The following is a 27,619-nucleotide window of genomic DNA, read 5'->3' as shown; positions in this document are numbered from 1 at the left end:
TTCTCTCTCTCCATCTCCCCCCCCTCTCTGTCCAGCTCCCCCTGTCTGTCTTCCTTCCTTCCTCCCTCTCCTCTCTCTGTCTCTCTAGCTCCTCCTGTCTCCCTTCCTCCCTCACCTCTCTCTGTCTCTCTAGCTCGCCCTGTCTCCCTTCCTTCTTCTCTCTCTCTCTCTCCCCAGCTCCCCCCTCTCTCTTTCACTCTCTCTTCCTCTCTCTCTCTCTTTCTCTCTCTTCTCTCTCTTTTCTCTCTCTCCGTTCTCTCTTTCTCTTCTCTTCTCTTCTCTTCTCTCTTCTCTCTTCTCTCTCTCTCTCTCTTCTCTCTTTCTCTTCTCTCTCTCGCTCCTCTCCTTCCCCCCCCCCACTCTCTCTCATCACGCTCTGCTGCTCTCTCCATTCCTCTTTCCTCTCCACCCTCTGGTGCTGGTGGGCGCTGCGCTCAGTGACAGGAAGCCCTCTCGCCTGTGGTTTGTGGCTCGCTGGCGGGTCCCACGCCCGCCTCACTCTTCGCTCCTCAGTCCGCCCTGCAGACCCGGCAAGAGCAGCCTCTCACTCAGAGAGAACGACAAGCACCAGCGCCCACACGGAGAGAGGTGAGAGAAGGCGCTAGCTATCATCAGTGCAGCAGGTGGAGTGCCACCGGGACCCAGGGGTGTGAGGGCCCCCGCTGTACCACTATGACGGCGCATTGCTACTTCCCGCGGGCAGACACGTTAACCCTTTTCCTGCTCACATTAGGCTTCTCTGCACCCCTGCTACACAGAACAGAGGGGGCGCTATGCAGGGTTCCGGAGGGAGGTGAGGTGCAGAGGGTGGTGCGAAAGGGGCAAGGCAGGGCTGCACGGTGCTGGTCACGCTCCCTGCTGCAGGTGATGCTATTGGACTCTATGAGTTGCACGGTGTGATCTTGGGCGTATCCATTCAGTCTGCCTCAACTTCTATCCCTGTGCGTCGATCGTCTCTCCTTGAGGGAGTCGGCCCATGAAGGTGTGAGGGACGGGTGCAAGTGGGAAGAAGCGCGGCTGAGTGTGCCAGTAAGTAGTGGAGCTTGTGAGTAGGTTCAGTAGGTGTGAGGGAGTGGGTAAGTGTGAGTAAGGCGAGTGGTGAGAAGGTCGAGAGTATGCGAGCAGTGGGTGGAAGGACGTCTGAGTGAAGAAGTTAAGTGAGCGAGTTCGAAGTGAGTGCCGGAGTCTTGTAAACCAGAAGTTGAGTGAGTCTCTGGAGTCAGTGAAGGAGACCGTGAGTAGTAAGTACACCTGTGAATAAGTGTTGTGAGTAAGTGTATGACTCAGGCTTACTGCCAATCAGAATCAAACTGACCACTCCGCTACAACTTACAGTTCTAACTTACGTCCCAGGGGAGTGAATGTTTGCAAGCCCCACTCGCCACCTCTGCCACATTGTGAAGGTCTGGGGACCGCTGCGCCCCCTAAAACCAACCAGATCCCAACAGCACACCCGGCATTACACCGCTACCCCCAAGTCATGGTCACCATGGTTACTGTGCCTGGGGCGAATGATGGCCCAATGGCAGGAGATGGAACTCCATCAGAGAAGCTGAAAGCGACCCGTCTGTTTCATGCTGACGCCATAATGGAAAAGTGGAGCCCCCTTTAGCCCATGGCGCTCACTAACATCTTCTAAGGGGCCAAAACGTTTAGTCCTGTGAAGTGAGGCCGTACTGATGCCAGCAGAGGCGGCCCGGGGTGCAGGGGGAGCAGGGGAAGGGAAGCATATGTATCTAGTGGCTGAATTTCACAACGAGAAACCAGGAGACCTGTGATGAATCCTGGCTTCCCCACTTTACAAAATTGTGTGATCCTGGGTAATTTTATTATTTCACATTCCCGCCTTTTTCTTTATCATATATAAGAGCACCTCGAAATACAAGGCTTGATGTTGTGGGCTGTACAATACCTTTTCTTGTGTTTGATTTAATAAAGTATCGTGTATAGTAAAAGACTAGGCCAGCCGGCGACTGCACATAACTGATTTACCTCTTATATCACTATTGGTGTTGCTGTCAGGATGGGGAATTAATGCTTCTAAATTCATGTTTGAAAACTATCACTTTAAAAAAATAATTCTGAATGCACTGATGAAATCTGAGGTGCTAAAGTGAAACGGATCTGCATGTTAATGAAATACAATTTTGAAGAGACTGCCATATGTTTACCCTTTTGTTGCAAGAAGTCTTAAAGGTGTTGCTAAGGTTAAGCAGGTGCAGGACTCCCTAGTTACTTGACTCTTTAACATCAATTAACCTTTAAATAAAAACTTTCCTGTGTAATTAACATTTTTTCGAGGTTTAGTGCTGAGTAGAGTAAACAGCAGCCCAGTGCTGCAGTGGACCAGGGGGCCGCCTGTGAAGATCAGGACGGCCGCACTTTGAGTATCATTGCTTTAGCAGGTATTGTGTTAGCATCTGACACACACAACCTACAACAGCCTGAACCCCACTTCAATCATTTTAGAAGAGTCCCTTCATGGCAGGCATGTGTGTTAAAAAAAAAGATTTTAAAAAGAGGATTTATTTACTTTTATATTCATAAGCACGGATGGCAAAAAACAAAATGGTTACAAAAATGAATCCATTTCACGTTAAAACAAAGAAAAAAAATTAAATAGTTGAAGATGTAAATATTTTTGGTCAAAGTAGGGAAATAAATGACATCGGATAACAAAAAGTAATTTTTAAAATGTAATAATAACTCGTATATAATGTTTGGTATTCATATATGTTTTTATTTCTCATCCGCAATTGAGAAAATTATGTTGATTTTCACAGTTGTTTCGGTCCAGATAAATGAATTGAGATGGGCCTTCTTAAGGACAAAACAAACATAAAAAAACTTATTTCTGTTATCAGTGCAACTACACATCCTACCCACCCAGTGGCTTATCAAGAGTATACGCTCTAGAGAATGACGAGAGAAAAGGACTCTGGAAAGAAAATTAGTCAGTAGGAAAGAGGCAACTCTTGAGTAGGCTTCTGAAGATAAGATAGTTATACATGGATCTTATGTTTGGGGTTAAAGAATTCAATAGTTTGGCTGCTTGAGCAGAGAAGGATGTGACGCCTATGTTTTTTTTTTGTATGATGGGGTTTTGAGGCGAGGTGCCAATCTTGAGCGGCGGTTCCCTTGTTGAATGCATTTGGTGATGTTATTCCTGATCCATGTATTGCTTTGTGGGTGATACAAATCAGCTTCAACGTGGATCTTCTGGCACATGGTAACCAGGACAGGGCCCTTAAGGCAGAGGAGGTGCGGGCTTGTGGCTTTACATGCAGGAGTAGTCTGGCAGCAGAGTTCTGAACCCATTGCAGTCTTTTCATAGTAAGATGATCCGTGGTAGAGGGCATTGGCGTAATCAGTTTTAGACCGTACACGAGAGATACTAGCCTGGACCCTGTGTGGAAATCCCAGGTGGGGGAAGATGCCTTGCAGAGTTTTCATGGTAAAGAAGCTTGATCTTGCTAACTTGTTCACTTGGGCACTCATCGATAAGTTGGAGTCCATGGTCACTCCAAGGTCTCTTACTTCCTTAAATACTTTAGGAGGTGTTCCCGGATCGTCAGGCCAGGCGCAGAGTGGGTCATAATTTTTCCAGTTGTCAGATGTGACTATTTTAGCTTTGGAATCATGCACTTTGAGACAGCTCCATGCCATCCACTGTTCAAGGGCCCTCAGGCAACTGAAGACTTTTAAGTTTTCAATTTCTTTGGGGTTTTCCTGTTTAAGGAGTATTTGCATGTCATTTGCATAGTTATAGCATGTGAACTGAAATTGATTGATCATTGCCAGTCATGACTTCATGTAGATGTTGAAAAGCATGGGTGAGATGATAGAGCCTTGAGGGACCCTGCTTTTGTAAAGTATAGTTTGGATGAGAAAGGCATGGTTGAGTTAGTACTGTGACCATCACTGTCTAGTTGGTTACTCATAACGGGCACCAGCCTGCTCGAAAGGCCACCAAGACGTTATTCTCTCCTTGGTGCACTCACACCTGGTCAGGGGCTTCCCGCTTCAATGAACATGCACACTGGTTTTCACAGAAGATGAAGCCAGTGGACAGAAGGCAGTCTTATCTCCTCCCCACATATTTGGATGGATGGTGCAGTCCATGGTTCCATGGTTATTGATACTGAGCTTGTTTGGTGCAGAGTCTGAGCGAGTTCACGTGGACGGGGTCCGTTAATGGTTATGCAGCTGGACCGATATTGTGTAGGAATAGGTTGGAGATGCTTTTTTGGTGATTTTTGGTTGCCTGGAGACCTGCGCTTTATATTATACCATTCACTCATGGCCAATAGAAAGTAACAAATGGCCTAAGAACTACCCTGTTACTCAGGGACAGGGAGCCTCCTATTCCTGTCGAGTGGACACACGCCGCCGATTGTGCTCTCAAGCTGAGCGGTTGGATGGTCGTATGTACCTAAGGCTACCTGCCAAGGACAGATGATGTATTATACCTGACTTTTGCAGGTCTTACCGGTGAATCTGCTGAACTGCCGGATCCCTGGTCTAGTATTACACTCCAACGCCTTTTACTTTTAGCACTCATTTTCTTTTTGCACTCACGTGTTGCAGTAGCTAATAAGAGATCCTTGATAAGCCATGACACTCGTGTAGGTCAAACGGCTGAAACTTGTTGGTCACTTTTTAGTGCAACTGCCTCTAATCTCGGCAGTCACGCTATTCATTATTTGTTTTTAATCCTAGCACCAGGTAGCAATACTAAGCTGTGTCTGGCTAGTCTCGTTGCTAGTTTTAATCGCTGTTTAGGTAGCACTGCACTCCATCCACCACACACTACCCTCGACTTGGGTTTTATCAATACCCCTCTTCTCTGAAAACATCCCTGAGCTCCTCCCTCGCAGCGAGGGGGTTGTAGCCTGCGTCACAACTAGGTTCGTGACTCGAGGAGGTATCCCTATAATGAAACATGACACATCTGGTGTGTGAGGATAACTGTCCTTAAAAGGGATTCCCCCCACTCCCTTCCCAGCATAGTTTTTTCTCCACTTTTTTCCACTTAGACACTCGCTAAGTGCGATCCCGGGCCCGTGGGATCTTTGTGTATTTGGTAAAAGGGGATGGCTGGAGCCATTCACTCATGGCCACTAGAAAGAAACAAATGGCCGAAGAACTACCCTGGTACTCGGGAACAGGGAGCATCCAAAGCGCAAAATATAATTTTGCCTGGAATCCAGATATTCTTGCACCAGCCTGGGTGCCAGTATTCACGATCTTATAAACCGCCTGTGTGTGGGGCCGCAGAGAAGTCTGACCAGACGTGCACTCTGTCCACAAGGTGTCTGGCTGCGTAAGATACCCTGAGTCTGGCACCAAATGTTATGTTGTGTTATCAGCATTTCTTTATTTAGTGGTAAAAAGAGGGGTCTACTTTGTAGTGGAGGAGTAACGAGGGTTCTAACAGATTCCTTTGGTAGAATCAAATCTCTTGTTTAGGGAGTATCGCACATAAGAGGTCCTGTCATTGCGGAGTCCAAGGACAGTCAGCAGCACTTTGAAAACAAAGATTTCTCTGAAAAAGCAGTCCACAAGCATCTTCAATAAATGCAAGAATATTGTACAAAAATTATGACAAAACAGTTTCTAAGAAAGAAAAGAGGAATGGACCAGGGGTCTTATCATCAGATACATATTGGTCGGCAAAGTTAACAAACCTTGTAACAGTTGAGAGGTGCTAAAGTGCTCAGGTGAGCTGACGGTGCAGAGACGGTGAAAGAATGTAAACAGAAAATGATACATAGGAAAAGAAAACACATATGTGAGGACACAATCTAACTGAGCAATTGATCCTGCAGACAAAAGGACGGAGGTAATCATTCGGGTCCTATATCAAGGGTGGCAACCAAAGGCAGGCAAAACCAATGTTTCGACCCCTTATGTATTTAACAGGAGGATCTTCATCAGTACACGGTGTGGCTGAAGACCATTGTACCAGCACCGTAAAATAGTAAATATAATAAATGCAAACCACCAGAAGAAATATCTAGACCAGTGCAGCTAAAAAGCAAGCTGCTGAACACGGTGATGCTCACTTTGATTCAAAAGGGTCAAAGTTCAAAACGTTTTCTAAAAGATGAAGGCAGTTCCTGTCCGCCCTGCAAACCATGCACTGAATGCATAAGAGTAATTATGTGGCCCATCCAGTGATGACAGCAACAGAAGACAGCTCAGCTGTACGAAACATATTTAAAAAACACCAAGAGAATCCTTGTTGGGAACAAGCATTGGCAAAGTCAATAAATCCGGCTTGCATTTTGATTCCTGACTTCTGTGATTATGACTTAGTACGTTAGCGGTATAATGGACCCCGTGCATTGCAATACAAGCACTCCACAGGGGCTGGAATGATAATTAAACAGTCAACAGCATAAGGCAAGTGGGTAATATTCATGTGGGGCTCTCTCTCTCGATCTCCCTCTCTCTCTCTATATATATATATATATATTATAGAACGGTAATAATAAAATAACAAAACACCAAAAACAGGCAAAAATAAAACCATACCGCATCAAGGCAATATGTGTCTTTCCATGAATAAGATTTGCAGATTTGTGTTGAATATACAGAAAAGAGTATCAAATATAGAAAGATTTCTCTATGCATTTATAAACTTGATGCCTTGAACAATGGTTTGAATGAGAGTCAGGAACGGCCACGTGATGGTTTACTGTTTTAGATACGGACCTTTGTTGGACCTGTCTTTGTTTCTTAGACTGGAGGAATCATGAACTAACATGTTCTGAAAGGTTTGCAAAGACACTGAAATTGAATATGAATTAAATGATTATAATATAAATGACACGTAAAGAATAAATGTTGCAAATCAATGCAATATATCAGTGGCTCTTAACCTGTGGTCCGGGGGGACCTGGGGCTCGGTGACTCCTCCGGGTGTCCGCAACTGCTTGGAAAGTTAAATATTATTAGCAGATTAATACAGTGTAGTTAAATAAAGAAGCAAAATGTAAAATGAAACATTTTAAACATTCTGTGAATGTGAAGGAAATTGAAATTGGAGGCTAAAAATTAAAGGCCATATGTACAAGGACTGGCAAAAACGACCGCTAACACTAGTTACCGGCAGTTTTCTTACCGCTGTGTACCGCTGAAAACTATTGCTTTTTAGCGACGTATGTACAATACTTCTGGGATCACCAGTGAAAACTGCCACTAACATTAGCGTGATGACGATAGGAATTCCGGCGTTAGCGGGCGAAAACCAAGGAAAGGCCCATTAGCGGAAAAAAACGCACGTTAGTCAGCCCAACGTGATTTTTTTGTCCTCTATTGGAGAAAATAGCCTATCAGTCGACCTCCAATAGAAAATAGGCACAAAAAACAATGAAATGCAGAATGGAGCAGCCAGGGCCACGTGCAGCACACAACAACACCCCTTCAAGCCACACAACATCCAGGATGACCAGGATGAGAGCCTGGTGGCCTCGCAGGACCTGTGTCTGGAGCCTGGATGCCTCGCTGCCTCACTGGACCTACGTCTGGAGCCTGGATGACTCACTGGACCGGCGTCTGGTGCCTGGATGCCTCGCTGGACCTGTGTCTGGAGCCTGGATGCCTAGCTGGACCTGCGTCTGGAGCCTGGAAGCCTCGCAGGACCTGCGCCTGGAGCCTGGAGCCTGGAAACCTCACTGGACATGCGTCTGGAGCCTGGTTGCCTCTTTGGACCTGCAGCTGGAGCCTGGAAGCGTCGCTGGACCTGCGTCTGGAGCCTAGATGCCTCACTGAACCTGCGTCTGGAGCCTGGATGCGTCGCTGCACCTGTGTCTGGAGCCTGGAGGCCTCACTGGACCTGTGTCTGGAGCCTGGATGCCTTGCAGGACCTGTGCCTGTAGCCTGGATGCCTCACTGGACATGCTTCTAGGGCGTCGGATTGCATCGCTGGACCTGATTCTGGAGCCTGGATGCATTGCTGGACCTGCATCTGGAGCCTGGATTCCTCGCTGGACCTGGGTCTGGAGCCTGGATGCCTCCCCGGACCTGCGTCTGGAGCCTAGAGTGGGCTGTTGAGGAGCTGTGGAGTCGATGATCCGTGGCGGTAGACATTAAGGTGCAGCGATCGCCCTTAACTGGTGGTGAACTCTGGCAGGTCGCATGGAGACACGTTACTGACCTGTGTGAGAAGACCTCCTTGAGACCCTTTGAGCTGTGAATTGTAGAGGCGCTCCTGCGCACCAATTTAGGGAGGTCTGCATCGCATACTACAATCCACAACTACACCGGGGTGCACGGAGGGGATTGCCAACGGTGGGCGGCGCCTCTCTGCATCACAGGCCGGATTATGTTGCGCTGGTCGGATGCTGTGGAGGGTGAGGCCACTGAGCTGAGCCCAATGTGTGTGGCGGGAACGCTGCAACTTCATGCCTAAGAGAGCCCTGTTGCATCAACTGCATCGGGAGGTTCACCAGCGGACTTATCGGTGACTGCTGTACCCAAGCTCATGAAATCCCACCTGGCTGCGGCTGCTGCTGGCTGATTCACAGATTTGGAGAGAGTACAGCAGATTGCGCCACAGTGTCAATGTCTAGGTAAGGAGAAGGTGGGGCGAGTAGCGGAGGAGGCCCGGGGGTCGAGTCACACAGGCCTAGCACCTGTAGATGACACCCCGAGTGGCGGCTCATCCGCTATGGCGGGAGAGCGTCGCCCTACTGCTTTCAATCAGTGCAAGAAGAAGAAAAATCATCACATGATGATAACTTCAGGATGTAATCGTGCTATGTTTTCTTTGCGGGTGGGAGGGTTGGTAGGGCTGCTCCACTCACGGAGCAGGGCAGGGGCGGAGTGGCATGCCCACTCAAGTGCGTAATGACTGTTTGGTTGGCCCACTCAGGCCACCCAAAGCAGTCATGCGCACTGTCCTGTTCGCAATGCAGGCTGCATTACAGCCTGCATGAAGAACATGCCCACCCCTCCAGCCCCTGTCTGAACGCCTTTTCCTGGCGCCAATGACCAATCCCAATGCCGCATTGCAGCGTTGTGATTGGCTTAGGGGAGAGAGCCTGTCTGCCTACTTCCTGTTCCTGGAAGCAGACTCAGGAGAGCAGGAGCAACGACGACACGGGACCTGGCTTCGAAGTAAGATTTCTCTCATTTAAATATTTACAACACCCTCTCACACACACAACCCTGCGTCCATACCCCATCCAGTGTCCTTTCCGGCGTTTCCCACCTCCCAGCTGTCCAGTCCCCCACGCAGCACTTCTCAATGGCGGTCGCTGTGCCGCCATGCACAGCGGGCATACCACTGGTGTGCCAATGGTATGCATGAAGTTACAACGCATACCATTACATCGCATTCCATTAGAATGCATACTAATACTAGGCATATTGCAACAGTAGGGAAGGTGTTGGATAGCGGAGATGTAAATATTACTATTCCCACTGCAGTGAGTGCAACCCTAAAACTAACCCTTGCACCACAAAGCAAACCCTGAAGCCTAAAATTCATCTTTGAGCCCCCAAAACGCACCCTAAAAATCATATTTGACCCAAATGCAAACCCCAATTTTCATTTTTGACCCAAATGCTCACCTGCATTTTCATGATTGACCCCAAAACACACCCCAAATTTCAAATTTTACCCCATTACACACCCCAAATTTCATCTCTGACACCCAAATCCCACCCTAAAACTCAAAAATACCCCATTACTGACCTCACAATGAGCTGTAATGGAATGTGATGTAAAGGCACCTGCGCTGTTGGAGGTGTGTTGTAAAGGCACTACGACGTAATGCCTGCGTTGTAATGGACATCTCCTGTGCCAAAGGCAAGCCATAGGCAAGCCAGTCTGCATCCGTCTGCCCCTGGACTGCGCTCAGCACCAAGGACCCTTCCTCTCCGACACTACTCCACCAGCACGGCGCTAGCACCCTCCTAGCCATCAACCCTAAACGCCACAACGCCTGCAAGGACCAACATCTGCTCCGGACAGGACATCGCCATCGCCATCACTGACAGCTACTAAATCACCCGCAAGGACCACCCGACCGTCCAGGAGGAGGCATTACCATCACCTACAGAAGCACACTTCGACTGACCATGCACTCTAATGACCCAACGGTGACCATGGAACACCTCAACTTCCAGATCCTGACCAACCCCATCCTCTGTGGCATCCTCATCTGCAGGCCCCCCGGCCCATGGACACCCATTCTCCGATACCACTGTAGGCCTCACTGCACACTAGGCTCTCCCATCCAGCGACGACATCCTACTCAGCGAACTCAAGTTCCACCTGGACAATCCCAGTGACCAGAACACCAGCCCCTCCTGGGGAAGCTCCCCAACATCAGATTCAAGCAGCTAGTCACCGCAGCAAGCCACATAGCAGGACACACGTTCGAGCAAGTCGCCTCTGCCAGCGGCAACTTCAACAACAGCCACACCACCAGACTCTCCTGGACCGACCATCATTGTACACATCACGTCTTCACCATGCCCACCATACACCACCCCCATCATCGCCCCCCCTCGCAGCTGGATCAAGGCCACCAAAGAACATCTCGTCAACTCCCTCAGCACCACCACTCTGCCAACGCTTACAGACGATGACACCACAGCGTGCAACCGCCACCGATGGATCTCCAACTGCGCCGACACCCTGGCACCCTTCAAGAATGGACCAGGCAAAACTAGCACCACGTTGCGCCGTATTTGCAAAGTGCTGCATGTAGTCATATGTGTGACCTTGTGAAGCCCTGTGCCACATCATACCTGCTTCAGGTATGATGTACTCAGGGTGTGTGTCCCCACGCGACAAGGCCTCATAGGAGTGGCACAGTGAAATCCCTCAGATTTCACTGCAACAATTGTAGGAAGGCACTGCGTCAGTACCTTACGCCTGCCTGATGGCAGACATAAGGGTGACGCAGGGCCATAGGTATAAGCTGGCCCCATGCATTGCTGGAGCTGCATCATACTTGTGCCACGACTGCAGCAATGTGTGACTTTAGCGAAGACAGATACATCAGGATTCCAGACGTATCTGTCATTACTTGCGTCATGGAGCGCTGTCCAGTAAATACTGCGCATCCGTGGTGTCGCAAGTAGGGCGGAGTGAAAAGTGTTGCAACGCTGTCTTGTCGCAGCTCTGCAACACTTTTCATGACTGAGGCCCAGGAATGCGCACTATCTTATTGATGGTGCGCATTCCTGCACTGTAGTTTTGTCGCAGGGCAACGCTGCAACATTGCTTGCAGCGCTGTCCAGTACCAAAACCTGCTGGAAAGAGGCCCCAAGTGTTATCTCCATGTTTAAGACCAGCTATTTTTTGGTCTTAAAAAACTGCCTCTAACCGTCGTTAGAGGCAGTTTTTTGGTCCTCCAAACTTCAGGAATCCCCATGTAAACATTGCGAAGTGGGGTTAGCGGTCGGTTTTGCACGGGAACGCCTCCCTTGCATGTCATTATCGCTAACAGAAGTGGTGAACTTTAGGATGGGCGTTTTCGCTGTAAAACCCCCACTAACAGAGGTTAGCAACAGCTTGTACATAGAGCGATGACAATCTCGCCGCAAAACCATCGGAAAAGTGCCACTAAGGCGTCGTTAGCACCTTGTACATATGCCCCTATTTACGTATCCTCAGATTGCTTTTTGGGAACAGAGCAAAAGCATTAAACGGACTATAGTGTGGACGACAAACGGCCTCAGTTGCATTTAGAAATGCTCCAACCTACACATTAAAATTTACTTATTGATTTATTTTTTCCATTTATTTGTGAATTAAATAAAATATTTATTAATTTTCGTTTTTGTTTGACGAATGAGTCTGTCTGAATTTTCTGTATTGTTTAGTGGTTCACGTCATCAAAAATGCATAGCGGAGGCCGGCGCCTTTCAATAATGACTCAGTGGGGGTTTACGGATTTCAATAATGACTCAGTGGGGGTTTACGGATTTCAATAATGACGCAGCGGGAGTCCCCAGAAGTCTAAAGTTTAAGAATCACTGCAATATTTAATTAAATGAATGCAGCTGAAGTCCACGAATTTGTCATTCAAGTAATAGATACATTGAGGGAACGCTCTGCTGTTTCCAAAGCCTCTAAGTATTTCTGAGGTATAAAGTAATTGCCTCTAAGTACTTTATCAGATGAGGGATAGGGAGAGGAGCTATGTGATGCAAAGTGGCCCAAACAGCATTATCAATCGCCAGCTTTTGCACGAAAGTGCTAAAGTGGTTCTGTGTTTGCGTCCCCTAGTGATGTACCAGAACTGCACATGACTAGGTAAGATTCCATGCAAAGCCAGATCAACTAAAGTCACAAAGAACAACAAGAATCCTAGAACTGAATTAGACCAGGTACAAACATGACAATGGAACCCCTCATGTGACACAAGTGAAATTACACTTACTACACAACTGACAGGCAATTGTGCATTCCATTGTTAGGGCTTCTCTGGCGCTGTTCTTTTTTAGAATGCAAATCTTGCTCTGGCAGTGACTAAAGATCAGATGAAGAGCCATTCCGTCATTGAAAGGAAGATCTGGAACTATTGCCTGTTAGATGGAAGATCTAGAGCTGCTCATGTTCAAAGAGTAGATCTGGAGATATGAACGCTTAGAGGCCATGAGGAACTGTTCATGTTTAAAGAGCAGATCTAGAATGATTCTCGTTTAGAGGCCGTCAGGATTGTTCATGTTTAAAGAGCAGATCTGGAATGATTCACGTTTAGAGGCCGTCAGCAACTGTTCACGTTTAAAGAGCAGATCTGGAATGATTCACGTTTAGAGTCCATCAAGGAACTGTTCATGTGTAAAGAGCAGATCTAGAATGATTCACGTTTAGAGGCAGTCAGTAACTGTTTATGTGTAAAGAGCAGATCTGGAATGATTGACGTTTAGAGGCCGTCAGCAACTGTTCATGTTTAAAGAGCAGATCTGGAATGATTCACGTTTAGAGGCCGTCAGTAACTGTTTATGTGTAAAGAGCAGATCTGGAATGATTCACGTTTAGAGGCCATCAAGTACTGTTCATGTTTAAAGAGCAGATCTGGAATGATTTACGTTTAGAGGCCGTCAGCAAGTATTCATGTGTAAAGAGCAGATCTGGAATGATTCACGTTTAGAGGCCGTCAGCAACTGTTCAAGTTTAAAGAGCAGATCTGGAATGATTCACGTTTAGAGGCCGTCAGCAACTGTTCATGTGTCAAGAGCAGATCTGGACTGATTCATGTTTAGAGGCCGTCAGCAACTGTTCATGTGTAAAGAGCAGATCTGGACTGATTCACGTTTAGAGGTCGTCAGCAACTGTTCATGTGTAAAGAGCAGATCTGGAATGATTCACGTTTAGAGGCCATCAAGGACTGTTCATGTTTAAAGAGCAGATCTGGACTGATTCACGTTTAGAGGCCGTCAGCAACTATTCATGTGTAAAGAGCAGATCTAGAATGATTCACGTTTAGAGGCCGTCAGCAACTATTCATGTTTAAAGAGCAGATCTAGAATGATTCATGTTTAGAGGCCATCAAGGACTGTTCATGTTTAAAGAGCAGATCTGGACTGATTCACGTTTAGAGGCCGTCAGCAACTGTTCATGTTTAAAGAGCAGATCTGGACTGATTCACGTTTAGAGGCCGTCAGCAACTGGTCATGTTTAAAGAGCAGATCTAGAATTATTCACGTTTAGAGTCCATCAAGGAACTGTTCATGTGTAAAGAGCAGATCTGGACTGATTCACGTTTAGAGGTCGTCAGCAACTGTTCATGTTTAAAGAGCAGATCTAGAATGATTCACGTTTTGAGGCCATCAAGGACTGTTCATGTTTAAAGAGCAGATCTGGACTGATTCACGTTTAGAGGCCGTCAGCAACTGTTCATGTTTAAAGAGCAGATCTGGACTGATTCACGTTTAGAGGCCGTCAGCAACTGTTCATGTTTAAAGAGCAGATCTAGAATGATTCACGTTTAGAGGCCGTCAGCAACTATTCATGTTTAAAGAGCAGATCTAGAATGATTCATGTTTAGAGGCCATCAAGGACTGTTCATGTTTAAAGAGCAGATCTGGACTGATTTACGTTTAGAGGCCGTCAGCAACTGTTCATGTTTAAAGAGCAGATCTGGACTGATTCACGTTTAGAGGCCGTCAGCAACTGGTCATGTTTAAAGAGCAGATCTAGAATTATTCACGTTTAGATTCCTTGAAGGAACTGTTCATGTGTAAAGAGCAGATCTAGAATGATTCACGTTTAGAGGTCGTCAGCAACTGTTCATGTTTAAAGAGCAGATCTAGAATTATTCACGTTTAGAGTCCATCAAGGAACTGTTCGTGTGTAAAGAGCAGATCTGGACTGATTCACGTTTAGAGGTCGTCAGCAACTGTTCATGTTTAAAGAGCAGATCTAGAATGATTCACGTTTAGAGGCCGTCAGCAACTGTTCATGTTTAAAGAGCAGATCTGGACTGATTCACGTTTAGAGGCCGTCAGCAACTGTTCATGTTTAAAGAGCAGATCTAGAATGATTCATGTTTAGAGGCCATCAAGGACTGTTCATGTTTAAAGAGCCGATCTGGACTGATTTACGTTTAGAGGCTGTCAGCAACTGTTCATGTTTAAAGAGCAGATCTGGACTGATTCACGTTTAGAGGCCGTCAGCAACTGGTCATGTTTAAAGAGCAGATCTAGAATTATTCACGTTTAGATTCCTTGAAGGAACTGTTCATGTGTAAAGAGCAGATCTAGAATGATTCACGTTTAGAGGTCGTCAGCAACTGTTCATGTTTAAAGAGCAGATCTAGAATTATTCACGTTTAGAGGTCGTCAGCAACTGTTCATGTTTAAAGAGCAGATCTAGAATTATTCACGTTTAGAGTCCATCAAGGAACTGTTCATGTGTAAAGAGCAGATCTGGACTGATTCACGTTTAGAGGTCGTCAGCAACTGTTCATGTTTAAAGAGCAGATCTAGAATGATTCACGTTTGGAGGCCATCAAGGACTGTTCATGTTTAAAGAGCAGATCTGGACTGATTCACGTGTAGAGGCCGTCAGCAACTGGTCATGTTTAAAGAGCAGATCTGGACTGATTCACGTTTAGAGGTCGTCAGCAACTATTCATGTTTAAAGAGCAGATCTAGAATGATTCATGTTTAGAGGCCATCAAGGACTGTTCATGTTTAAAGAGCAGATCTGGACTGATTCACGTTTAGAGGTCGTCAGCAACTGTTCATGTGTAAAGAGCAGATCTAGAATGATTCACGTTTGCAGGCCGTCAGGAACTTTTCATGTTTAAAGAGCAAACAAGGACAGTTCGCTTGAGAGGGCAGATCTAGAACTATTGTCATTCAGAGGGCGGAGCTCGTGCTAGTAATTCCACCTGGTACTTCTGAGCCAGATTGACCACAGTTTCACGCAGCGCAGCAGCCAGAAATGCTGCGCTGCTTTGAATGACAGTGGGAGAGGAGGAGAACGCCACATCTACAGAGACATGGCCCTGTCTTCCCCCTCTGCCTGGCACAGAATGTCGTGGCTGAGCACCACGCACACACCTGCACCACAGTGCAAGGGTGTGTGCGTGACTTTAGCATAGGTTTGTACTGGAAGAAGTCCCTTCCAGTACAAAATACTATGCTTAGATTACATTTAAAACTTTTCCTACTTTGTAGTGTGCTGTACAGTGCAGCAAACATTAAATACAAAGATGAAATGAAAACAATTCTCCTTTTAATGCCGGATTTCAAAAGGTGTTATTTTTTTACGTAAAACCCTGTCTCAAATTATTTATAGTTAGGGTTGTGCATGAAAAACCATGGGTGATTGTTTGGGAACCCCTGTGTACCACCCAAATAACGGAAACCAGAGCTAGGTGCTGCTTTGCATTACTTTTAGGCAACTTTCCAGCAATTGTGTGACACAAACCCAGAGCAAAATATTAGTAAATATACCTCTATGTGCGCTTAAATTACCCTGAAAGCAACATTTGTGTTAAAAAACCCATTTATCACTGTTCATGGATGCGATTCATAATAAGCCCATATTTACCAAAATGCAGTGCAGCAAGTCACATTGCTGTGCTGAGCTGCACTCCATTACATGGACAGGGCAGCAACATGCCATATTTGTCACAATACGGGGCATCCCTGCGTTTTCCCAGCGCTGTCGCACAATGTGCTTCCTAGCGCCAACGCAGGCCCTCTTGCACCATAGTGCAAGGGTGCCTGCCTGGTAAAGAGGATTGTTTACAAAAACAATACCCTGAGTCGTTTTCTTCTTTCTGTGTGTACAGCAGAATACAGTACACATAGAAAGAGGAGAAAACAAGGAGAAATAAATATATTTCTCCTTGTTACGCCTCACCTGGGTAGGCATAGCATTTTGGTCTGCCGGTAATGGTAAATCTGGGAATATGTCAAAATCCATGGGTTTTGCATGGGAACACCCATGCACCACCTAAGGAACGCCTCCCTGGGGCAGAGTGATGCAATGCAGTGATATGCACTGCGTTCATAACTCTGGATTTATCAAGCCCCTGAGGGCCACGCACGATGGCCTTGCATGGCTTGATAAATCGCAATTCAAGGGTTGTGATGCTTTTGCACCACGCAACGAGGTGCTTTTAGCGACACACCCCTTGATAAATATGGCTCAAATTATTTTGGTATTTCTGATAAAACACTTCTGAATTTTTGTAAAATACTTTGGGGCATATTTATCAATATGTCATGCAGCAAAGCAAGTCACCTTTCTGCGCTGTGCTGCACGATAGGGAAAGGGCAGAAATGTGCCGTATTTAACACAATACGGCATAGTCCTGTGTTTTCCGAGCGCTGGCGCACAATGTGCTGCCTAGCACCTACGTAGGCACTCTTGCACCATGGTAAGCAGGACAGTTTTTTGCAATCCTCTAGTGATTGTTGCTAACTGTGACTTGGTGTGAGTAACCACGTGTGAGTGGCTTTGCCTGTAAGACAGACTTAGGGCCTCATTTATGAGGCCCCGTGCGCCTCCAGAACATCACTTTTTGTGAGGTTCCGTGGTGCAGGAGCCTGCTCCATATTTACGTGGCAGCACTAAGCCACTTTTTTTTGGCTTAATGCTGCCTTATAAATATTGTTCCCTTTAACGCAGTTTTCTGCATTAAAGGGGCGTGCAATGGGTGTTGCTGGGGACGTTCCCAGAGACATCCATGGCTTTTTGACACTGCCCAAAATTTATGAGAAAACGTAAATCTGAGAAAGTGACAAAAACTTACGCCTTCCCAGGGAAGGCATAAGGGAGGCACAACGAGGAGAAATTTCTTTATTTCTCCTCGTTTTTCCTTTTTATATGTGTGCATCATTCTGCAGCACACATAGGAAGAGGAAAATGCCTTTGATTGTTTTTGTACAGGAAGGTTTGACTTCCTGCACAAAAATAATCATCCCAGCAACGCAGGCACTCTTGCACCATGTTGCAAAGGTGCCTGCGTTTGCGCATGGCAGCCCATTGTGCGCCAGCTAAGGGTAAACGAACAGGAATGCGCCGCATCTGATAGATACAGTGCATTCCTGCCCTTTTCTTTTGCCATATAGCAGCGCAGCAGGAAGGCCAAACCTTATAAATTAGGCCCGAGTGTGTTAGTGAGTGAGTGACTGCTGATAACTGTGTAATTTACTGTGAGTAACTATGGCTGAGTGCCTGTGATAGATTGTATGTTAGTGATTGAGTGATTGCTACTGCGTGAGTTGTAACCATGAATGATTGACTGTAAGAGCGTGAGAGATTATGAATGTGTTAATGACTGATTGATTGCTACTGTGTGAGTTGCTGTGAGTAACCATGAGTGACTGACTATACGTGTGACTGACTGTACTAGTGACTGCTAATCTGTAAGTTGCTATTTAGTGGATGAAATTTTGTGCCAGACTTTAAGTGTTAGCGACTGAGTGATTGCGACTATGTGAGTTGCTATGAGTAGCCACTTGCGAGTAGCAGCATAGCAGGGTATGCTCATGTAGTGGTTCCAGTCCTTCTGTGGTGGGCCCCGCTCTCCCCGGGATGTGGTTATTGTTATCTGTCACACACAACACATGAAGCCTGGCGCAGCAGCGGAAGGCGCTTGCACGACTCCGGAAGTGCCCCTCTCCCCGCAGACTCTGCTGTGAAAGATACTTTTAGCACTCTCTGTAACCCTGGCGGGGGGTCTGAAACTCAGACACCTTCAGGTGTATTTATAAGGCACCAGTGAGTAGTAGAGGCTAAAAGGTTAACACACTCCAGCTGACAGGCTACAAGGCAGAGGTGGCAAGCAGCCCCTCCCCCAGTCATTGAAGCCCAGGACACCTTTGGCCAGTTGAGGACCAGATCCCTCAGAGAGTGGGAGGGCCTTAGGGTGCAACAGAGTGTCTTAAAGTAGAATGAGGGCAGCTGATTGGGTCTACAAATGAAGGTGCAGGATGAGTGCATCTGATTGTGTCTACAGATGAGGGTTCAGGATGAGGGCAGCTGATTGTGTCTACAGATGAGGGTTCAGGATGAGGGCAGCTGATTGTGTCTACAGATGAGGGTGCAGGATGAGGGCAGCTGATTGTGTGTACCAATGAGGGTTCAGGATGAGGGCAGCTGATTGTGTCTACTGATGAGGGTTCAGGATGAGGGCAGCAGATTGCGTCTACAGATGAGGTCTGATGTCTGGCTGAGGGTCTCTCAGGGGGAAACAAGGATCTTCTGAGGACCTGCAGGTGGTGTCTGAGGACACACTGAGGGCCTCTAAGGGCTGGCTGGTTAGGTCCAACCAGGGTTTGACTGGGTAAAGCCTCAGGGTCTCCTGGAGATATGATTTGAGGGACTTCAACAGACCCTGAGTGCCTGTTGAGGCCTTTCAAGGAGCAGCTGCAGGTAGGGGCAGTCTGAGGACCTACGAGAGCATGCCAGAATGTGTGTCAGTTTTCACAGTGTTTTTGACAGTACTGGTTGCTTGGTTTCATTGCATTAATTTTTGTATTTACTCTTTTACACAGCATCCAAAGTAGGTTACCTAACCCCAAAGCCCCGAGTTGTTAAATGACCCATAGAAGGGAGTGTTTTACAGTTGAGCAAATGTGTCCAAATGTAATTTTGGTAGTACCATGGAATGATCAGCCAATGAGGTACTCGATGAGCAGGTATTTAACTACACGTTCATAATGTACGGTATTGTGACTGTTGTTTGCTTGTACACAACCACCTCTCTGAATGTGTTTATTAACACAGAGCTCCATCTACCAGACAGTGCTCCCAGAGGGGCGTCTAAAGCACAGAACAAAATGTATTCATTTATCCTGAGTGTGAAGGCACCCGGAAGGCTTAGGTGCCTGCCCGGAGAGGCTGGGGATCCCAGCGCTATTACAGACTCTGCCGTGCTCCTCTGCACCAGCAGGGCACAGCTCAGAATCTGCAGCTTCTGCTAAGAATAGGTGAGGGGAATGAGGTTGAGGCATGCAGGAGTTGCCAGCAGATTTCCAGGTTATTGAAATTGATGATTCTGAGGATGAGGCAATGGAGACTGACTTTGTCTGTACCAGTCTATTTCTCTACCATCTACCGGGCTCACTGTCATGTATCCATTCATCTCTCTTTGTTAGTGGGCGAGCCGTGAAAATGATTGGCATGTTAATCATACAGTAAACATGATGTAAATGTGTGATAATGTCTCTTCGGAATTAAAAAAAGTGAATTTCTTTAGCGCGTCACCTCAGTACACGAGATTACAGCACTGAATTGAGAGGGAGTTATTAAAAGTGCTCATTTTAAGCATAAGTTAAAACACTGCTGCTCCTCCCGCCCGACAACAATGCCATTTGCGATCTAAGAGGCGTCAGTTGCCATGCATACCCCGAATGTTGCCTAGAGTCTTATTATATTTAGAGTAACATTAAAATCTAGTTCATTAACCACGAGAAGTTTTTGTACAGCACGCATCTTGAACTCGCATATTTCAAGGTGGCAATAATAAAGATGAAAACAGAAGTGCCGGCAGGCAAGAAAACACGAACAGGAGTGAGGGGGCGGGGGAGGGTGAGAAGTCACAGACTGAGGGAGGGGGCGGTGGGATGGGGAGACAGTGAAGAAAATAGTGTTCGGAGTAAAGGGTCCAATAGCCGTGGAAGGATACAAATGATGAATCAGGAGGGACTAACAAGCCTCAAACCAATCGGAAGGCAGCATTTAAGACAAAATCTAATGGGCAGAGAGTGGGCGGAGCTTCCACGAAGCTTCCACACTACAGTATATACTGCATGCCTCGCAAAGCGATGGCAGTGCATTCGTGCTGCAACGCTAGGCGAGACCTAAAAAGAACAGATAATGGAAAGAATGCTGAACAAATAAAACCTTCACCCCCAGTCACATATCTGGGTTAAACCCATCAGGCTTTTTACTGGCCACACCACCCCAGTTTGGACCCAGCCATATGCAAATCAGTCTTGACCCTGTTCTGAACTGCCAGGCCAGGTCCTACCTGGACCGGAAAGTAAGCATCCTGGGACCAGTTTTGTGGTATCTTCCCTCATCAGCCACTCTCTGAGAGCACACCTGACTGGTTTAAATTCCAGTGGTATTGCTCATGTCTGAAGACAAAGGGTCTCGCTGGGATGTCTGTGAGATCTCTATATGCCTTCTGGGAATGCCAGAGCATCAGCCGTGGCTGTTGCACCCCCTGCCAGCTGCCTCAAAATAGCAGGAAAGGAAAAGCAAACAATAAACACGTTTTATTATTGTTTTATTTTTTCTTTCCTGCCGAGTCTTTGGGGACAGGGCCATGGGGGACGACAAGTGCAGGAGGAGTGGTAGTGCACTGTGATAAGGGCACATGACTGTTTGGTCAGCCTGTGCCTGCGAGAAGAGGAGCAGAAGATCGCGACGCGGCCGGCTGAAGTAAGTTTTTTTAAATGTATTGTTTAATTTTGTCCCCCCCAACCGCAACTTACCCCCACCACTCTTCCAAAGCACCAGCCACTACTGCAGAGCACATGCAGTGGAGTGTGGTAGGACCAGCTGGGTATGAGTGATTGACAGCTAAGGGCCTCTGATCGTAAGACACCAGGATCCGAAGCCCATCTGGATGTGACCAAGAGACAATGGAGGGCCTTTGCCCACCGCTGATGGGAGACGGGCAGTGCTTTGGCACTGGTTGGGTAGTGTCTGAAAGAAGCCTGTAAAAGGGGACGGGCCGCCAGATCATTCTCCACGGTCCCAGCGCTTCAGGTGACTCCCACTCTTCGATGGCTTCACAGATTTAGATTTATAAGGGCAGCACCTGGTTAAAGAATATAAAACTTCCCCACTTGCCAAAAGTCTGTAACCAAAAGTAGGCTGTATTTTCAAGATTCAAAAATCTTACTTAGCATATGATGACATCACCAGAAAACACATCACGTGACCTCTGACCCTACAACGATCCGCTCCAGGTTTTTGTGCTGCACTTTGGGACTTGTAGTCCTCTTAATGCCATTATAAAGCTAGAACTACAAGTCCCAGAATTCAAGGTAAAAACCTGCACCGGACAGCCTTCTCGCGCATAGCCTGCCTTGCCACATAATCCTCCATGCTAGGTCAGTTGTGCAGCTTGACACAGCACTAGTAACAACACAAGCACACCCCAGCATGAAGTGTACACATTGTTGGGTCTGTGGCGGGAATCGCCTTCCCTTTGTGTTCTGATATAAATATTCAATGATTCTTTAATCAGACCTCTAAAAATATGCAATATAATTCAAATGTAGTGTGAAAATGTCATTGCTACGACACAGCCCTTGTCACATGTATTTCGTGCATCAGTGCCTTGCCCCAAGTGAAATCACAGCTGAGGAGGAAGCAGGGAGGCCATGTCTGGGCCTTAAAAGGTGGTGGAAATTTTTATTTTTTCACACTTAGGCACTTGGCATGAGTGAACTTTAACTGACTTATTATCGTTTATGGCGATGGCTGACTTCAGGTCCCGCCTGGAGCGTGCAGCACCAGGATCGCCTCAACACCATTCTAGGCCCCCGGGCAAATCAGTGCACTGGGCCCTACCTACACAACTACTCTCAGGAATAAAAATATTTAACTGAAAATGAATGTTAAATTCTGGTCTGCATTGGGCCCCTATGCTCGTGGGCCCCTGGGCAACTGCCCAGCGTGTCCATGCATTAAGACGGCACTGGACAGGATTTCTCTCTGCAGCGCTCCCTTTACCGCTGTGAAACTCCTCTCCCGAATGCCTGTGAAGGTGCCTTGCAAACTGTACATTAATAATCCTCCCTCTCCCGGTCCAGGCCGAACCATCTATTGCGTTGGCATATGTTGGCTACCTGCTGGCTGCGTTTGGTGGAATCAAAAAGTAGTCAGCAGACTTACAAAGATTTTGTGTCGTGGTTGCATTGCTTTTGTTGCGAAGGCTCCATGCAAAATCATTTGTCATTACACTAAGCCAGACAAATCCACTTTGCATGGCTTTGTGTGGTTGAGTAAATACAAAGTAAAGCAAGGCAGCACTTGCGTTACTCTGCCCTGGGTGTGCATTCCATGGGTGGAACAGGGGCGTTCGCATGCATCCACCCATGGATTTGCCGCATTCCCAGATCTACAGAGACTCGTAGACTGGGAATGCATCAAAATGCTACACCCTCCCCAGCGAGGCGTAACAAGGAGAAATATCTTTATTTCTCCTCATTATTTCCTCCTTTCACATGTGCTGCTTTTTGCAGCAAACACAGCAAGAGGAAAACGCCATTAAGGATTGATCTCAGGCAGGATGGGATAGCTGCACCACAGGCAGGATTGTTCTCCTGCAGGAAGGCGTCCCTTTCCGCACAAAAAACAATCCTGCCTGTAACGCACGCACCCTTGCACAGTGGTGCAACGGTGGATGCATTGGTGCTAGGCAGTAGGGCTGGACTGGGAACCGAAACCAGCCCTGGCAAACTGCTCGGCCTGTACCCCTGGGTGTGAGAGGAGTGCGGCCAAAATGTTTGCTACGGCCGGTTTGGGCCGATTTTATTACAGGGGGCCAATATTGCCGGCGCCGGTAACAAAAACTGCCCCCCTGGGGCCCAAAACCGGCCCCCACCCTGGCGGCCCACCAGGGAAACGCCCGGTGCCAGCTACGGCCAGTCTGGCCCTGCTAGGCAGCCCACAGTGCACCATCGCTCAGAGGCAGCAGACATGCACCACATCTTAGCTGATATCACGCATTTTTGCTGTCTCACTTTCATGCAACGCAGCTCAGCGCAGCAGGTTGCCTTGCTGTATTATGTTGCGTGAAACATAGGAATCTTTGGCCCTATGTTTTTGGAACATGTCTGCATCTTAGAGATTTATGCACCAGGTTCAGCTCATGGCCACACCTGTCTGCATGAACAGAGTTGCAGAACTCACTCCTCATCAATGAAAACTGGAGGATTTCACTCTAGTCAGTATGCGACTACCCTGCCAGAAAAGTGGTAACCCACCTCCTAATTCGATAGGGTTGGCAAGTAAACTTCCCTTTCACGGGCCCGGGCTTGTGCTGACAGTTTATGTATCTTAAAAGATCAAGGCGCATATCAGCAACAACCGACGATAATAATTATCGCTAAGTGCACTTAGCGCTAGGATAATTATCGCTGGCTAACGTGGATTTTTATCGCTGAGATAGCGTGCTATTAGCAACGCTTATCTCAAAAGCGATAAAAATCCTAGCGCTAACTGCCAAACGTGAAATTATTGCTGGAAACCCAGCGATAATCTCACGAAGTTTGACGTTAGCTTGATGATAGGGCCTCGCATACTTAGCCATGATATCCACCTTCCATAGGATATCATGGCTAAGTCAGTGCTGAAGCAGGCGTAAGGAAAGTAGCGATAACAGGGGTTATCGCTACTTTTCCTGCTGCTATGCTTCATAGCGTGGGGCTTGATAGGAGAAATGTCGCTTAGCGACATTTCTCCAGTCATGTCAGGAACGCCCACTTTGCATCTCATTAGAGATGCAAAGCTTGGCGTTAAGGATCTGGGCGCTAATGCAAGGTTTCACGCGATAGTGTGACCTTGCTAATTAGGTGATAAAATTATCGCCGCTTTTCGCCGGAAAACGGACGCAAAAGCGGCAATAATTTTATATCGCCTCGTTGCTGATATGCCCCCAAATCTTGCTAAACTGTTTCTCTGTGCTGGGCTATGCTGACGCCCGCGCCCTTACAGTTTCACTTTACACCCACCGTACAGAGCTGCTACCCGAAGATACATAGCAACTCCTTTGGGGTATGTTTGGTATTTTCCATCATGTACACAACTCCCTCCGTTTGTCTGGTTTTCTGTTATTTTCTTTTGTAGCAGAGGACTATTTCAGTGTGGTAACAGGGAGTGCATGTATAAATTAGCTGTGTATTGCAACTTAGATATTTTTTGTGCGCAGATTAAAACGTCACTGGGGCACTCCTTACTTCTTTGGTGCTCAGTTTGCTAAGTCTTCTTGGATGTGGGCGGAGACTCCACTTGAATTAAGCTAAAAATGCCAATATCTTAGCTTTCTCCCTTGTAAAACCTCCTAGATTCTTATGCAAGTTAATTGGGGGCTGTTATTCTTTCACTTTTCCCTATTTGTTGATCCCAAATGACAACGTGTATGAGAGCTTTGTGTGTGTTTTGTGTATGTATACATTCATTTACTGTATGTGTGTGGTGTATATGTGTACATTCATTTACTATATGTGTGTGGTGTATATGTATACATTCATTTACTGTATGTGTGTGGTGTATATGTGTACATTGATTTACTGTATGTGTGTGGTGTATATGTATACATTCATTTACTGTATGTGTGTGGTGTATATGTGTACATTGATTTACTGTATGTGTGTGGTGTATATGTATACGTTCATTTACTGTATGTGTGTGGTGTATATGTATACATTCATTTACTGTATGTGTGTGATGTATATGTGTACATTCATTTACTGTATGTGTGTGGTGTATATGTGTACATTCATTTACTATATGTGTGTGGTGTATGTGTACATTCATTTACTGTATGTGTGTGATGTATATGTGTACATTCATTTACTGTATGTGTGTGGTGTATATGTGTACATTCATTTACTGTATGTGTGTGGTGTATGTGTACATTCATTTACTGTATGTGTGTGGTGTATGTGTACATTCATTTACTGCATGTGTGTGGTGTATATGTGTACATTATTTTACTGTATGTGTGTGGTGTATATGTGTACATTTACTTACTGTATGTGTGTGGTGTATATGTGTACACTCATGTACTATGTGTGTGTTGTGTATGTCTACATTCATTTACTGCATGTGTGTGGTGTTTGCAGTAACTTTCCACATGTGACACCTTCAACCAGTCCTGACATTTCTAACCAAAAGCACTTTGCATGATTGAATTCTGAGAGTTGTTTGGTCATTTGTCTGTTAATTTTATGTCAGGACCGGAGGCGAGAATTATGCATTTCTTTCTTCACTTTATTACATCAGCAGCCTTCAAAGAACATAAGTAAGAAAAAACAGTAAAGACTACACATCCCATGAACCACTGGGGAATGAGTCTCCATAACAACCATAGTGCAATTATAACAGTTGATTGCATATAAATGTGTGATGTCCCTTCCTGTTCCTCTTTCTTCACTGCTCGACATTGCCTTTCTCACTTAATTGATTATTGCTTAATGATTGCTTAGTGTAATTGATTATGGGCTTGTTGTGATGTTTCAATATTCTCTTAATATCCTTGATGCGCAGTAGGCTATTAGCCAGAGCACACACCACGATTCCATGCGGGTCCTCTAGGGGCGCTGTTTCACACCACGATTCCATGCGGGTCCTCTAGGGGAGCTGTTTCACACCACGATTCCATGCGGGTCCTCTAGGGGCGCTGTTTCACACCACGATTCCATGCGGGTCCTCTAGGGGCGCTGTTTCACACCAACTACGATCCAGTCAGGTGCACTGCGGCCTGTTGGAGCGGCTTGTGAGCGCTCACGCCGGCTCGCACGCACGTTTGGGGAAGCCCTATTCAGGATTTCCCTTTGGGATTCCCTCAGGGCTTTCCCACTAACCCTCACATTTTGACACCTCTCCAGCAGTTGTTTAACCCCTATGTTTGTGTAGCCAAATGGCTGCAATGCCAGCTGGTGGCGAGTAACCCTTACTGCACCCGTTTTCAATGGCGACTGGGCACTGGCGAGGGGGCCGCCCAGTACTCTGTTTGGATGTGGCATTCTATTGTTTTGCGCTCTCACCCTCACGTAGCATGGATCATTTTAGAGACCACAAATATTCTTCTTTTCTAGAGGTAGAAGAGGAGTTGACCAGTGGCGGCTCCTTCGCTAATGCGGAGGGGCGTCGCCCCAACGCCCGGAGCAGCAAGGAAAATAAAACAAAAAATGATAACAGAATGTTGTTATTATTTTATTTCTTACTCCTGCTGCGGCAGTGCATGAGGGTGAGGGGCAGAGCTGCAGGGGAGCAGTGGTAGAACAGTCATGCGCACTTCCCTGTTCTCCTTGCAGGCTGCATTACAGCCTGCATGGAGAACAGGCCCACCCATCCAGCCCCTGGCTGAGTGCCATGTCACGACACTCAGACCAAGCACAACGCTGCATTGCAGCATTGTGATTGGCTTAGGGGTGGGAACCTTGCTGCCTGCTTCCTGTTACAACCTGGGAGCGGACACAGGCGAGCAGGAGAGTAGACGTGGGACACAGCGGTGGCAGCGGCAAGGTAAGTTCTTTTTTTTAAAAGCAGATGCCCCCCCCGCTCTCGGCCTCCAACCCGCAAGCAGTGCCAGCCGCCCCTGGAGTTGCCTTTCCAGCGCCGCCCTGCAGGCATGGACCAAGGCTTAATCAGGCGATTTCTAGAGCACCGGCACCCCTTAGGGTTCAGGTAGATAAATTGGCCAAGAGCATCCAGGGGGTTTTCAGCGACCCTTCCTTGTTAAAAGCAGGTCCTAGTGGAAGTGAGGCAGGGGAAAAAAGGCCTCCAAGCATGATGCAGGGCACCTGGAAGGTTTTGATTGACTGAGTGGGACCTTCCGTAAGAGTGCGCACACGCAAAAACATTGCCGGGAGGAAGACTATCATTGAGAAAATAGCAACATGGTCGCTTCAAATTCTGACCTCAATAATGGGGTTACCTATAGAGGGCAGGGTGTGTCGGAAGAGTACATCTTCTCCGACGATTTTCAACTCAGGCAGACCATGGCACCAGGGATCCAATTCCTCTGAGCCTCCCGACATCGGAGGTTTCTAAAATATGAAAGGAACTCAGAAGCGTAACGAGGTGGGACAGAATCTCTCTTCGGCAGTTGGCCAGGATAGTGGGACTCGTCTCATCATCTATACAAGCTATCTTCCTGAGACCATTGCACTGCCATGTCTTACATAGACTGAACGCGTCACCCCTATGGAGGGGGCAAACTTACTCAGAACTAGTCTCCTTATCATCCAAAGCCAGGATGGAACTCCAGTGGTGGATCGACCACATGAACGGGAGAGCGATCTTCGAAACAACACCGGACATCGTCATAAAATCGGATGCCAGCCGTCAGGGCTGGGAGACCAGAGGCAGTGATGTGTCTATGGGAGGCAGATGGTCAGAGGAGGAGCTGCAATTACACATTAATTGTCTCGAACTCCTGGC

The 27,619-nt window shown here is 46.9% G+C and overlaps 1 protein-coding gene across 2 annotated transcripts in view; it reads left to right on the top strand.

The window, feature by feature from the left end:
- Positions 1 to 368: 368 nt before the first annotated feature.
- LOC146839577 (uncharacterized) overlaps positions 369 to 27,619 on the top strand; it is a 53,592-nt gene continuing 26,341 nt past the window's right edge. The window contains exon 1 of one of the 2 annotated variants that reach the window (XM_085651643.1): positions 369 to 588. The gene's annotated coding sequence lies outside the window, so the exon portion shown is untranslated. Of the gene's footprint in view, positions 589 to 959; positions 1,030 to 27,619 lie in introns of those variants that run through there. The other variant, XM_085651641.1, reaches the window with a different exon arrangement.

This window comes from Triturus cristatus, chromosome 4_1, assembly GCF_964204655.1.
Source record: "Triturus cristatus chromosome 4_1, aTriCri1.1, whole genome shotgun sequence".
Lineage (NCBI taxonomy): Eukaryota > Metazoa > Chordata > Amphibia > Caudata > Salamandridae > Triturus > Triturus cristatus.
This window is presented reverse-complemented; position numbering and strand designations above follow the sequence as displayed.